At 41.1% G+C, this 15,479-nt stretch overlaps 1 protein-coding gene across 1 annotated transcript in view; it reads left to right on the top strand.

Moving 5' to 3' along the window:
* The window catches only part of Gap43 (growth associated protein 43), a 92,100-nt gene that overhangs the window by 60,944 nt on the left and 15,677 nt on the right, over positions 1 to 15,479 (top strand). The window lies entirely within an intron of this gene.

Genomic DNA, 15,479 nt, shown 5'->3' with positions numbered 1-15,479 from the left:
CAAACACTTATCTTGGAATGAATTTGAAACAATTCCTTTTGCCTACATGACCTTCCATGGTCTGACTTGTGCTTGTCTCTCTGATCTGTTTCCTTTGATACTCACTACCCCTCTTCCCTCTTCTGTAGTCACACACTTTCTAAATATCTCTAATGAGTCTAGCTTATGTCTGTTGGTGGCTTTTGCACCTGCTGTCTCTGGGCTAGGTTGCCTCTGACCGTTCAAGTCTCCGTTTTTTTTTGAATGTCACTTGCAGTGAGAGAACTTCCCTGACCCCCTGACCTTTGATCTGAGTAGCAACAGACAGGCATCTGATACGTGACTCCCTAAAGAGGTCACGACCCACAGGTTGAAAACTACTAGTCTAGAGGGCCTTTTTGCCTAATGTGAGTGTATTTACCTCTCTTTGCTATCTTAAATTTTTCTCTATCACTAGACAGTCACAACATCCTTTCCCACAATATTCATCATCTTGCTGTTGATCTATACCTAGGAGGCCCTCAATAGACATCTACCAATTAGCTAATAACATTATTCTCCTCCAAGGAGAGGTTCGTTTTCATAAAGAGCTTGCAGAGAAATGGATCATTTCACTTTCATGTGAAAGCCTCAACCACTTTTTTTTAAAAAAAATATTTTTTTAGCTAAAGTATCTATAACACTTATAGCCGATTCCTCCTTTAAGTGTTAAAATCATCTGTTTCTTTTCCATGACCTATTTCTGAATATCCTCTCTCTCTCTCTCTCTTAAATTCTTTTTAAAATTTTTTTATTGGTTATTCTATTTATTTACATTTCAAATGTTGTCCCCCTTCCTAGTTTCCCCTCCAAAACCCCACTATCCCACCCCGTTCCCCCTACTTCTATGATGGTGCTCCCCCACCCACCCATCCACTGTCTTAATTCTTTAGCATCAGATTTCAGGCAACCCTACTTCAACTAAAAGTGAACAACTACTTGATTCCAGGCAGTAAGAGAAAAGAAGAGGTGAGCTTTAATATCCCCTGACTTTAAACTTAAGCTATTTCCAAACTTAACACATTGGAGATTCCAAGTAAAGTTTTAGAAACAAATTTACCTAGGATACCTCATTAAATATCCTACCTTAGGTAGGACTTGGCAGGCCTGGATTCAACTCTAAGCTATTCTAAAACTTCTTGCTGGGTACCTTTAATGATACATCCAATCCCAGACTACCACAAGATATTTACAAAGTGATGCATTTTAAATGATGCAAAGGACTCATCTTACAGAAGAAAGTATGCTATGAATAACTAGCTGTTGCATCAGTAGACAGAGCACTGCAGCAGCTGTTGAGTTAGGTAAGTGTCCTCTTCGACTGTGACACAGGAGGGAGAGTACAGGTCTTGGAATTGAATTTGAAGCACAGACATGGTCCCTAAGGAGCTCTGTCAATAGCTCAGTATGGGTTTCATCATTATGAAATGATCTCAGAGACGAACCCAATTGGCATTAAATGGTTTGCATATAAAGTTCCTACAATGTATTTCCTTGAACATATAGCAAGTGTTTAATAGAAACTGACCAATTTTTAAAATTTTTTTTTAAAATCTGAAATTATTGGAAAACATTATTTTGTACCTTGGTACCAACCCCCTGACTTTAAAGAGGAAATTAATGTACAAATATGACTTAATTTATTGTGGTCAGCTAGAGAGAGACACATAATGATATACCGAGTCTCCTGAGAGTCGGAGGCTATTCTACTTGGCCTACTTTGGAGCTCAGCAACATTACCAAGTACTTACATTATCAGTGATGATTGAGCCTGGAAGTTAGCCAAGGCCACCAGGTAGTGAGGGTAGGATTAATTTAGGCTGCCTGTAATTGGTCCCTCAGAAACTGCAATCTAGGGATTTGATAGACAGAGTTGGAAACTCTTGAGAGAAATGGGTAATATGCTCTTTCTAGGTAAGTACAAGTATAATGATTTCAACTTAGATTTCAATCTTCTTAGGAAACTTAGATGTCACTTTGACCGAGGCATAGCGGGTCTCACAGAGTCCTTTCATCTCCTGGAATGGTCTGTAACATGTTTTACTGTGTGTCAATATGGATGAGAGTTTGGTCTTTCATCAGCTATTCAGCTGGGACCAGTTTTCAAAACTGTTCAGCCCACTGTACTCGAACAATCCCCAGGACGGGCTGTGCGTGTGTGTATTCTAATGAAAAGTGACGTGTCTTGTAGGATCACCTTGAACAGTCACATAATGAGTTAGGCTCATCGTGGAGGAGACAAGGTAACCCAAGGAGCTCGTTTCATTGTCATACAGATAACTTTCCTTTGCTAGCAGGTGTGACTTACGCAAGAGCTCTAGGCGTTGTAAAGAATACTGGTATATAAAAGTAAAAAGAAAAATGCTGTTGTTCAGTGTACAATCTGGAAGCAATGTAAGGCCTTTAAAAAGGAGCAAGCAAGCAAACAACAAGCAAACAAAACGAACTCCTGGCCCCAGAGCTATGTGAAAGTATGTGTTTGACTGGAAACACAGTCTAATTGCAGAGAGTAAGTTCAGATGTCACCAGGGTGGCAGGTATCTGAATGAAGGAAGTGAACTTAATTAGGCAACATTGCTATAGCACCAGGGAGGGGAAGGTGACTGTGTTAGACCTTAAAATGTTCAGACCTGAAGTGATTGGGGCTTTAAACTAAACAATGGCAGATGCTTTTGCTACATTAAAATAGTATGACAACTGATGTCATAGTATTTTATGGATTCAAAGGTCTTAGATATAAGATAAGACCTTATCCTATAGAGATAAGGCCACTGCAAAGCATTACCTGCTCTCGAAATCCATTTCACAATGTAACATTAATTTTAGTTCATCCACTCCCATGACTTCATGACTTTGGTAAACAATATTTCTAGACTTAGATTTTGGTTACCTTTAAAAGGACTTAAAAATACAATTAACTTCAGAAAGGCTTCAAAGTAGGACCTTGCCACAGCAAATCGTTCCTGAACCAATTGTGTGCTTTGCTTTGGATTCGTGGCTGGTCCGCAGACCTCAAGGTCGGGAACAGTATTACTCTGTTGCCCTCTGCTGGGGAAAAATGGGAAGTTCACCAAGAAACAATGGCGCCCAGGCCTTTTCAACGCAAGGAATTTGGGTGACACTGAAGTCCAAAGCAGCCTTCAGGCACATTCATTTAATGCTGATCACAGGCCTCCCAGTCAGGTACACTTCGGCATTATGTCTGTATTCCTTAAGTAAAAGGAGTAATTGGATTTTTTTCTGCAAGAGTGTAAAGCTAAATTTTAAAAGTAGTTCAGAAAAATAGTCCGGCTTTTTCCTTGGCTTGAGCGCTGGGGGCTCCTTTCCAGAGCACCGTGTGTGCTTCATCGTGGGTGGTGAACATCTTGCCACCAGAATAAACTAGGGTGGGGCTCCGAAGTCATTTCTAAGCTCTGTTCGATTTATTATTATTATTTTTAATGGCGAGGAAATGTGCATTGATACTCATGACTGATTTCTCTTGTCTCAAATTATCGAGTTAATGCCTTGGTGTTAAATTAGATTGAGAGTGTTCTCTTTGGTGTTCCTTTGGTTTTCTGCTCAGCTGACTTTTTTTCTCCTGCTAGAGGTGAAAGATTCTCTGTAATTAAGAAAGGGGTGGGGCGGGTGCTAAGAGATAAAGAGAGAGATGAGCTGTGAATTGTCACGTGTGCAAATTGATGACAAACTTCTCAAAGAAAACGATGGGAGCCAAGTGAGGTAAGAAAAAGGGACATTACATTCTAATGGTCCTTTTTTATTATTATTTTAAAGGATCAATAATATGTACATGATGCTCTGCCTGCGGTTTCCATAACAACCCGCCTCATTGAAAGACGGCAGGCTCCGCAAATCTCCAATTATCAGCCTTCCAGGGCTTATTAATGGAGCCGAGGATCCCAGTGAAGCAGGCAGCTCATTGTTGGCACGTGCCTGGTGGGCTGGCAAGAGGGTGGGAGCAGAGTGAAGTGGAACTGTGTAGCGAGCCAGCAGCCATTTGTCCCCTGTCGCTTCTGGGGGGTGGGGGGAGATGCAGCCACTCAAGAGACCTGAGCACATCTTCTGAAGCCTCCTGGGGCTGTACTGATGTGGCAGGCAGCTGAGGGCGGAGGGTGTAGACTGCCCTTTCAGCTACATACCAACCGTCATCCTCCTGTAGTAAATCTACAAGAATATAGTACTTGCTCCATTTGTCTATTGAAGTCCCATAATTTATTGAGGATTCTTCACAATAACAATTGTGACTCTGTTCCCAATGCTATCTATCCCAAGTCTTAATTAAAATGTGAAAACAACCTAATTCGTATCTGATCACTTCGAATTTGTCAGTCCTTGGTCTGACAATCATCTATTAGGTCCTTACGAAAAGTCATTGGAAGAGCAAAGGACTTAGTAGAGAATACCGTTAATCTTAGCACTCCAGAAATAGAGGTGAGTGGAACTCTGAGTTCAAAGCCAGCCTGGTCTACAGGGAGAGTCCCAAGACAGCCAGGACTACCCAGAAATCCAGTTTCAAAACAAAACAAACAAACAAATAAAAACAAAGCAAACAAAAACACCAGAAAACCAGTTTTTAAAAGGAGCAAGCAAATATAACACTGATGAAAACTATAGATTATTTATGCTTTTGTTCTAGAGTAATTGCTAAATTCTGTATATGTAGTAACTTCCTGAAGCCACAGTCACTCTGTGCTTAGGCTATTATTTACTTTTATAGATACAGAAGGGAGCAACAAAACTTCATGTGTGTGGATGGATCAGAGTCTCAGTCTCTCTCCTCTCTATAACCCTCACATTAATACTTTTATTTTCCTATAAAATAAAGTCAGATTAGAATAAAAGGGACCAACTGAGCTCTATAGTCTAATGTGATTAAGGAAATGGTTACCCTAATGTTTGATTAATAATTGCTATCTATGTTATTATTGGATTTCCAATTGGGGGAGGTTTAGATATAATAAAACATATGCAACATTAGAAATAGAGTAATTGCAGTCATAAAATGTGTCAGGAGCATTATACAGATATCAGTTTTTAGTGTAATGCTGAAGTATTAGTTGATAAAGACTTCCGTTTGACAGAATGTAAGATCATCTGGCTTTGTAGCACAGAAATGTCTGCCTTAACATTTTCAATAGTCCTTTTCACACACCACCACCGAAATTCAGCGTAATCACAAAAGAAATCTTTTGGGGTCCTCCAAAAATAAAGAAGTTTGAGGGAGTCATTAACTATTCAGAATCATGAGACTGCTTTGAAACACCTGAGTATTACATTAAGCAGAAGAATGGAACGTGGCCCGCCTTTGCAGGGACTCAATCTGCGGCTGTCACAATGTGCTACGAGACCAGACCAGCCTTGGCTGGATCCTCACAAAATTGCTCAAATAATACTATTTGTGAATTTGGACTCTAGGACTTGGAATAGAATTTGATAACCGAGTCATCTTTTCCAGGATAAAGTGATAGGTGCATTTACTGCTTAGCCATCTATGTGCCTCACACACCAAACAACCCTACCAGGGGGTGTTTGTAGCTGAGGAGGCTGAGGTGTAGAAAGGTTACATGAGGTGATGAAGGCGCCACATTTAGGAAGTGACAGGTTCCAGATTCAGACTTGTGCTCTCTGGCTCTTGAGTATTTCTTTCTCAAAAGGGTTGCCTATACTCAGACACCAATTTCCTTATTTCTCCCTGTCCCTGTCCCTGTCCCTGTCCCTGTCCCTGTCCCTGTCCTTCCCCCTGTCCCTCCCCCTCCCTCTGTCCCTCCCCCTCCCCCTCCCTCTGTCCCTCCCCCTCCCCCTCCCTCTGTCCCTCCCCCTCCCTCTGTCCCTCCCCCTCCCCCATCCCTCCCCCTCCCTCTCCCCCTCTCCCCCTCCCTCCCTCCCTCCGTCCCTCCATCTCTCCCTCCCTCTTTCTTTTAATTCCTAATGACCATATCCATCTTCCCAGCTTCAATTTAAAGAATTTTGTCCAAGGGCTGGAGAGATGGCTCAGTGGTTAAGAGCACTGACTGCTCTTTCAGAGGTCCTGAGTTCAATTCCCGGCAACCACATAGTAGCCCCATGGTAATGGGACCTGGTGCCCTCTTCTGGTATATCTGAAGGCAGTGATGGCATACTCATATACATAAAATGAATAATTTTTTTTTAAAGAATCTTGTCCAAAATCACAGATTTCTTCCATAGTGGGAAATGCAATAGTCAGTTTGGAGTTTTCAGCTTTGCCTAGCATTTGATGGTTAACCTGTCAGTTCCTACTGTACTTGGAAATACTTTCACCACTGGTCTTTGATTATGTCTTAGTTTCCTTTCTGCTGCTGTGATAGAATGACTAAAAGTCACTTAGAGAATGAGAAGGTTTAGTTCATCTTACAAACTGCAGTTCATCATTGGGTCCAAAATTGGGGGAATCAGAGACTTGGAGGCAGGAACTGAAGCCGAGACCATAAAGGAGCATGGCTTTCTCCTAGGCTCACATCTGGGTACCTTTCTCATACCTTCCTTATATCTCCTGTCTGCCCAGGGGTGGAACTGGCCATGCTGGGTCCTCCTGCATCAAGCAACACTCAAGAAAATACTGTACAGATATGGCTAGAGCTATTTCTTCAATTGAGGTTCCCTCCTCTCAGAAGTCTCTGCTTTGTGCCAATGCTAACAAAACTCACAGGCACATAGTACGTTACCTAGTCTTATCCCTTAACCCTGGATTCAATCATTTTCTTTCTTCTTACTTCTAAACTTAGTGTCACCTCAAAGTTTGGTTCTTTGATTTCTTACTTTCCGTCCAATGTTTGCCTTTGATGACCAACTGTGTTGGTTACTCTTACATGGCTGTAATCAAAACATGTAATAAAAACATCCACAGAGAGGAAAGGCTATTGTTTCAGGGGTGTCAATCCATAGCTCCTTGGCCCCAGGGGCCTAGGCAAAACATTATGAGAATGACAGCATGTGATGGGGGAGTTTCTTCATGGTACACAGAAGGCAGAGTCCTAAGAAGATAGAGCAAGATTTAGCTGCCAAGGACATGGACTCACAGGTACCTCTTCTATCCATGATGGAGGCTGAAATACACGGTCTTGACCAGTTATTCACTGCTCCTATCTGTTCATGACTGCAATGACTGTGTATATGGAAGCGTTTCATGACACTCCTATATTCCAGCTTTTACACACTTTCTACCCACTTCTCCATAATGTTTTCTGAGCTCATGGGATGGTGTAGACATCTATTATAAGATTGAACTACACTTAAAGCTGTATCATATTATAGATTTAATGATTTATTTGCAATATAAGGTTCATGAAGACAAGGTATTCTTTTGTTTTAGTACTGTGTTGTACACTGCTGTATCCCTAGAAAGTAGAACATGGAGCAAGATTATAGCAGGCATTTGTTTCATTTCATGACTAAAGGCGTCATCTACGTGGCAATATGGCAGGCATTTCTTTTGGTTGTTATCATTTAAAGGAAAACAAAGTAGCCAGACTTGTTCTCAAAGATATCACCTAGGTGGCAAAGGAGACATGCTCACTTTTACTTGGTGTGTTTCGTCCCTTTTTACCACGCAGGTGCTTCTTCTCTTTGCCTGGATAGATTTCCCCCCATCTTCCTTTGCTTTTGTAGACTCTTTGATAATTCAGATCATTACCCATGCAGGTATGGCACCAAAGCGCTGGATCTTGTTTCACAGTCTCTCTCTCTCTCTGTGCATGGAGGAGCAGTCATAGGTCAGGCACATTGCCTCATCCTCCTAAGACAAAGGATACATAAAGGGCAGGCAGCAAGTTTCACCAATCCAAAGGTTTGGGCTTGAATGTAAAATGTCCTATACAGTGCATGTGTTTAAATAGTTGGTCCCAACCTGGTGAAAGGTTGTGGGATCTTTAGGAGGGGTAGACTTTCCAGATGTGGTTCATGGGGCAATGGAGCAATGGAGCGTGAGATTTTAATGCTCATCTCCATTTCCCCATTGACTCTCTGCTTCTTGATTATGGACACAGGGTGACCCGGCCCCCTCACAATTCTGCCCCCACGTCTTCATCAATGTGGTGGACTCTTATCATTTCAGGCTGTAAGCCAGAACAAATTATTTCTCTCCTAACTTGCTTCTTGTCAGATGTGTGGCCACAGCAGCAAGAAAAATAAGTAAGGCATGGTTTTATTTCAGCCATTGGGGATTCTTCACTGACTGAAAATAGATGTGTAAAACTCACATTTGCATCGGAGTGAGCTCTCTTTCTCTCATGGTGAATCAGCAAATCAAAGCTGTGGAAGCTTTTGTGTCTATGAAGCTTCTGTGGATTCAAATTTTCTATGCCATAAATTATGATTAGCTCAGCATTTACCCAACAGTGGTTCTGTTTTAGTATATTGAATGTTCTTACATGCTGACTACATCCCAATGTAATTTAAATATTTAGTGAAAGGGCCCATTGTATGAAAGCCTACACAATATATATAAACATATGTATATATACATATGATGCTTATACATAGATAAAGATTAAACTAAAAAAGCATACTGTCATACATATAGCAGTTTGTATGCATGCACACATGTGTGCACACACATGCACACATATGCATTCAGGACACTCAGCTTTGAGTGATGTCTGTTACTGTAAGAATGATTTGAGTTCACAATTCAGGTAGTTTTATAATGGCTCAGAAGTTATGGCAAGACAGTTCCGTTCTTGACAACGGGCGCACATGGCCTAGACTATTCATATCCTGTGGACCAGTAAAGAGAGGGAGCAGACCAGGTACCACAGGCCAGCCCTCCTATAATTGTCAAAATCTTGTCTACAGTGACCTCCTATTTTCCAACAAGGCCCCGCCTCCTGAAGATTCTGCAGTTTCCTAAAATACTATTACCATCCGGGAAACAACTATTCCAGATGGACTCCTATGAGAGACATTTTAGATTCAACACATAAGTGTTGGTCATCATCTATAGATTAAGTTTAATGTTATCTATTAGCGATGCCTGATTAAAAAACACCTGTGAGCCGGGTGTGGTGGTGCACGCCTTTAATCCCAGCACTCGGGAGGCAGAGGCAGGCGGATTTCTGAGTTCGAGGCCAGCCTGGTCTACAAAGTGAGTTCCAGGACAGCCAGGGCTATACAGATAAACTCTGTCTCGAAAAACCAAAAAAAAAAACAAAAAAAACAAAAAAAAAAACCACCTGTGACCTAGAAAACAGCAGTGAACTCAGTGAGTGTTCCTTTAGATGTGGACTGTAGTTAGGAAAGGTGCCTGTGAAAAGACAGAACACTGAGGCCAACAATGAACCTCGTCTGTATGAGTTAGGGGTAAACTCTGATGAGCAAGGACTGTGGGTCGCATTTATGGGTGGCTGCATTTAGAGAGTGAAGAGATGTAGCCAGGGTGTGAATTGGGACGGAGAGGGTGATGGGAGAGGCAAGGGGTGAGAGCTTCAGTGCAACCTGAAAATCCCAATCCAATAGGAAGCTGTGACAGCAGGGACCAGGGCGCCAGCAAGGGACTGGAAAGCTCCCGAGTCTGTGGACCGAGACTTTCCCATGACAGTAGACTTCGTGTGAATAAGAGAACAAAATACCGTTGTGTGGTTAATAGTTTTGTCCTAAACTGGAAACCTATCATTCCTTAGTCAATTCTTGGCATAGTCACCACCTTCTCTTAGTCAAACTGCTGCCTAACCCTGACATATAATTTGGGTAAGTGGGAAGAATACAAGTGTGTGTGTGTGTGTGTGTGTGTGTGTGTGTGTGTGTGTGTGTGTAGAGCTGTGATTAACTGTCACTGCTGAGTACTTGAAATGTGGCAGCCATTCTTGGGGATTTCCTACCCCCAAGACTTGGGTTGATGCTTCTCCATTGAGTCTGTTGACTGTGGTAAGCATTGGCTCACTAAAGTACTTCGGCACTGGCAGGAGGTTGACAGGAATATAATCACTCCAGCTCAGCTATTTGTCTTTAGCAACCTGTGTCCTGACACCTGTTGGGAACAGCAGATTTATAGCTTGTCACCATGAGTAAGGTGTTTGAGAGAAACTGGAACGGGCTTAATGTTACCCTTTCACAAAATACTTTTGTTTTCCCTTATTGTGTCCCATGTTATTGTAACACCCTGTATCTATTCCATCTATCCCAACCCTTGTCTGCCTCTCCCCACCACCAAGCTCCCACCCAGATCTCCAGAGAATCACTGCTACTCAATCCATCAGCCAAAGTTAGTGGGTTCCCATGGCAACCAGGCAGCTGGTGTCTAGACACTCAGAGAGAAGCTTTGCAATTGAACTGCAAATCTAGATTCTAACACACCCTCTCCTCTCCCCCCCACCCCTTTCCTCCCATTTCCCTTTATTTACAACAGGCATTAGTGCCAACACTGGCTGAGGTTTCCTTTTGACAGACCATTAAAGGAAGGAGGGGGAAGAGAGAGCAGAGCTGGTGAGAAACCCAAATGTACTGTCTTGTCATGTCAGTTCAGTAAGAGGACAACTGAGCTGACAGGCTGATTGCATTTGCTCTTTTTTTTTTTTCTCACGAAGGATTTTATTTAATTAAAATATTTTAAATTAGAAAACAGTGCCACTAGTCCAATGGGAGATATAAGCATCTTTAAAAGCCAATAAAAGCCTTTTCAGGGTAAGGCTACAGCTGATACACAGGGGTGAGGCAGAAGTTTTCACTGGCAGCAGGCAATCAATATAATTTCTCTTTCTATGAGGCTCGGGGGGAATTACATGTCTTTGATATTATAGGAAAATACAAGAAAGAGCTTTAAGTGACACCTCATATCTATAAAAGTCAAGTTGAAATCTTTATTTCTCTTGAGGAAAAGAAAAGCTGTCCTTAACAACCAGGGTCTATTCTGGTTTTTAGTCTTTGTCGAATTCTCCTGTGTATATAAACATTTTACAAAGCACAAAAATTAGGCAAAAGTACTTTTTATAGGACAACTAGGAGTGAGTCTGAACACAGTCTAAGTATAAACAATGTCCAAATACAAAATGGACAGCTATGTCCTTAGCCCGGTTGCATAAACAATTAGGTTTTTGTACATGATATTCATTGAGGTGTCCAGTCATAAAACTACCCATCCTTGACATGACTCCAATGTGGAACAGTGTTGGGCTTCCTTGCATTCATCTCCACTTCACCAAACACAAACTCAAAGAAATAATTTCTGATTCTTCTGAGATGTCTCTGCATGTTTTCATGGTTGTGACCTGTCAATAATCCCTGAAACTCCCAGCAGTCTCTGGATAGAGAATGTTGATGCTCCATCAAATTTCTTTGTTCCCTTGAATGAAATGTATGAAAGGTATTTTCTCATATATTTTTATTCCATACTGTGTGTGTGTGTGTGTGTGTGTGTGTGTGTGTGTGTGTGTGTGTGTGTATCAACTGAATTTTGAGATTACCTTCTAAAATCTTATTTTTAAAAAAATCACCTAACTTAGAAAACAAAATTAGGGCTGAAGAAATAGCTTTGAGGGTAAAGAGAAATTGAAGTCCTGAGGTCAGATTTTCCAAATCAAACCAGACATACTAGTATGTGTCTGTAATATCTGAGCTCCTGTGACAGACGAGATGCAGAATAACAGACTCTCCAGCAACTTGCGTGACAGGTAGTCTGGTGTATGGAGTAGCAAGTAATGAGGAACCCAGTCTCAAACCAAGTGGCAGGCAAGAGCTGACACTTGAGGCTGCCCTATGACTTCATATGCACACTGTGAAATGTGTGTGTCTGCTTCTTCACCTCTCTGCCTCTGTCTCTGTCTCTGCCTCTGTCTCTGTCTCTCTCTTTGCTTCCCCCTCCCCTCCTCCCCATCTCAGAAACACACAAACACAAATATTCAAAGAGAATACAATTCATTAAACTGAGTTTTCCTTTATAACCTATCCCCTTTCCTAGTTTCCCCTCCAAAAATCTCCCATTCTCTCCCCCCTTCCCCTGCTCGCCAACCCACCCACTCCCATTCCTGGTCCTGGCATTCTCCTATACTGGGGCAGAGAACCTTCCTAGGCCTCTCCTCCCATTGATGACCGACTAGGCCATCCTCTGCTACATAAACAACTAGAGCCACAAGTTCTTTTACTCTTTAGTAGGGAGTTCGTAGTGATACTTAGGCTATGGGGACCAGACAGACAGCTGAATCTGAACCTGTTGAAGCAAACTTACCATTTCCAAATTCAGTACATTTTCATGTTGCTCTAGAGACAAATTACGTCCCAAGTTTGGATGAAAAGGTTTAAAGCATGAGTTGGAGCACCAGTCATTTCTTTTTCTTTTCCTTTCTTTCTTTCTTTCTTTCTTTCTTTCTTTCTTTCTTTCTTTCTTTCTTTCTTTCTTTCTTTCTTTCTTTCCTTCCTTCCTTCCTTCCTTCCTTCCTTCCTTCCTTCCTTCCTTCTTTCTTTCTTTCTTTCTTTCTTTCTTTCTTTCTTTCTTTCTTTCTTTCTTTCTTTCTTTCTTTCTTTCTTCTTCTTCTTTTTTTTAATCATCTATTAGCTTTAAGTGAGAGTTTTAGCTACTTGAAAGCAGAAAGGCACTCTAAGATGGGATTATTTTAATTCAGATGTTATTGTGATCTCCAGCAACCTCTGCAATCAGCTGGGTGTACTGTCACATATCCATATAAGTCTCATCAATGAAGTTAGCATATGTCTTTCCAGCTGTGTTCTGTCTCTGACTTTGGAATATTCTTCCTCCTAGATTAAGGTAGTTGAGATAGCCCTTCTCACAATTATCTCAATACTGAACCAACTTGTGTCAACCACTAGTTTGGAAAACATTCCACTAACTAGGCTTTCAGTGAGTTTATATTACTCCAGTCCCTACATCATTTAGCGCTTTCTAAAATTCCAGCTGAGACTCATGCCCAGTCTTATACTCCCACAAAGCTGGAAATAACATTTCTTCATAGGCATATGATGGGAGGGACTCTACTGTTTACTTATGGGTTTCCATAGTTTATTTGCTAATCTATCTGAACTGGCCTTATCCTAATTACTGTGTTCCAGCATTCTCCACTGCTTACTTACTGGCTGTTGGACTACCCCCAAAACCATGTACTTCGGATACTTTGTTCATCTTCCACCCATTACCTGGTTTCATGCCCAAACAGTGGCTGTGTGGCTGATCTCTATTCCTTTTAAATCGGACATTCTTGTGCATCAACATTATCAGTATAACTGTACTGTTTAACCTCACCTTTATGGCCTCAGTTGGGGAGGATGCCAGGGAAGGAAGAATGAAGAGATATGGGTCCATATATAGAAAGGTCACAAAGATACAAGAAGGGCAGATTGGTTATATTTATACAAAGAATGGCCAGGTAATGTTCAGTATACTTTAAAATATGGTAGTGAAGGTAGCATGGGAGTTAAGGATACAGAAAAATATTTGGCCAAAGAATCTGGAATTTGGCCAGTGTGACACAAAGATAAAAGTTTTGTGATTAAAGAAATCAATATGCTTATAAGATTGTTTAAAGATTGGAAAATGGGGAACATGCCAGTGAGATGGCACAGCAGGGAAAGGCACTTGCCACCAAACCTGGTGACAGAAATTAGACTTCCAGAATTCACATGGGGAAAGAAGAGACCCGAGTCCTCCACTTACTCTTTCAATCTCCACGTACATATCTTGGCATGTACATATGTATATATCCATAATAAAAAATAAATATAATTAAAAATAGGTGTGATAGGATACTTTTAATAGCTCACTTTAAGGTCATTAGAAGAGTGAGTCTTTGAAACAAGCAGCAAAGATGATTTGCAGAGTTGAATCTTAGATGATAACCATGTTATCAATCAAGGAAAGGAAGTCTGTCTCTACAGGCCAGAAAAAACCCTAACCAATTCATAAATAAACATACAAAAGAAAAGTAGTGTAAGAAGAACCAAAATGTGCCAGTATCCTAAGAGATGGTTTTTAGTAGGTTATAGCAATTGGAATTCCACCACTAGGATCATAGTATCTTGGTTTTCTTTAAATGTGTTATAGGCAGGAATGGACTGGATATTGTTGAAGTGATTTACAGTTGGAGTTGCTTTGAAAAAAAGAGGAACTTCATGCAGTTGAGCAGGATTTCTTTTCCAGGTGTCCAGCTCATTTCAAAGGGACCTACAGTTCTAGTCACAGCTAAGGATGATAGAGACAAGGAATGCTGACTTAGAGGTTTCGAGTGTCCTGTCCAGGCTTGTCAGTAGAATAGGTCAATGCTTGGCATTGTTACAGGTATACAAGGGTGGCATTCTGGAGCCATACAAGAGTCCTGATTGTGAGAGCAGCAAACTATATGAAGAGGAACTTTGTGGCAAGCCACTTCCTGGAGTACAAGAGGATAGTGGGTGCTCAGGAAGCCAAATAATGGGCAAGTTTCTTAGCTACTGCTGGCTTCTCAGTCACAGATCTCAGATAAAGGTCAATATTCAAAAGTAAATCCAAACAGTCAAAGGTCCAAAACGAACACAGCATGGCAGCGAGGGTAGTTAAGGTTTAGAGTTTAGAAAGCAATTGTTCTGTTTTGTTTTGGTGAACTCAAGGAGGGCACAGGTAGGAAAATAGGAAAGGAAGGGCAAAGAAAAGATGGTCTATTTCCTCACATGACGTTTGTTTCTTGGACATGAAAGGAAAAAATAGGTTAGTACACACGACCAGAAAAGAGTTTGCCCTGGAGTTTTACAAAAGGCATTGGATAGAAGAGAGATTACTGATTTATTTGTTGTATGTTCTTCGGGCAGACAGGCTACATAAAGATTATGTTTGTCGATTTCTGTGGAATGTCAGGGATGATGTACTCTCAGAGTTGCAGAAGTGGAGACTGTCTATCTCTGGAGGTGTCACCGTGGATACCTGCACCAGATTGGGGGTGTGCCAGGGTCTTCAATTCCCCTTGTAACACTAAAGAGTGGCTATATATCCTGACCAATTTCTGATAATCTCAAAAGATGTATTTAAAAATGGATAATAGGAGATTGTTTCTATGTAGAATACATCCTGAAGAATGGCTTTATTGGAGTGTAAACACTGAATAAAGAAACAGAAAGGGGTGACTTTCTTCCTCATTTGTTTCATGGTTTGGTTTGGTTTGGTTTGGTTTGGTTTGGTTTGGTTTGGTTTTCTTTCTTGTTTTGGCAGGACCTCATTCTGTAGCCCAAACTGATCAGCAACTCCTGGACATCCTCCTCATTAGCCTCCCTAGTTCTGGAATTACAGGTATGAGCCACTATGCCCAGCTTGAGGGATAAATTTTCAAATTGCACTTTAAATAATTGACCTAGTGATTCTGTCCTAGATAACATTCAGACTCCAGGAATCTTTATTCTTTCACTGATTATTCTCCTAATATCCCCAAATAGCCAAAGCTGTAATCTTCTGTCACTACATATAAGAGACTGGAGATTGTGACTAAAAAGAAAAAAATCGCTACAAATACTAATATTACTTTTCCAATACAATT

This window comes from Mus musculus, chromosome 16 (assembly GCF_000001635.26).
Source record: "Mus musculus strain C57BL/6J chromosome 16, GRCm38.p6 C57BL/6J".
NCBI lineage: Eukaryota > Metazoa > Chordata > Mammalia > Rodentia > Muridae > Mus > Mus musculus.
This window is presented reverse-complemented; position numbering and strand designations above follow the sequence as displayed.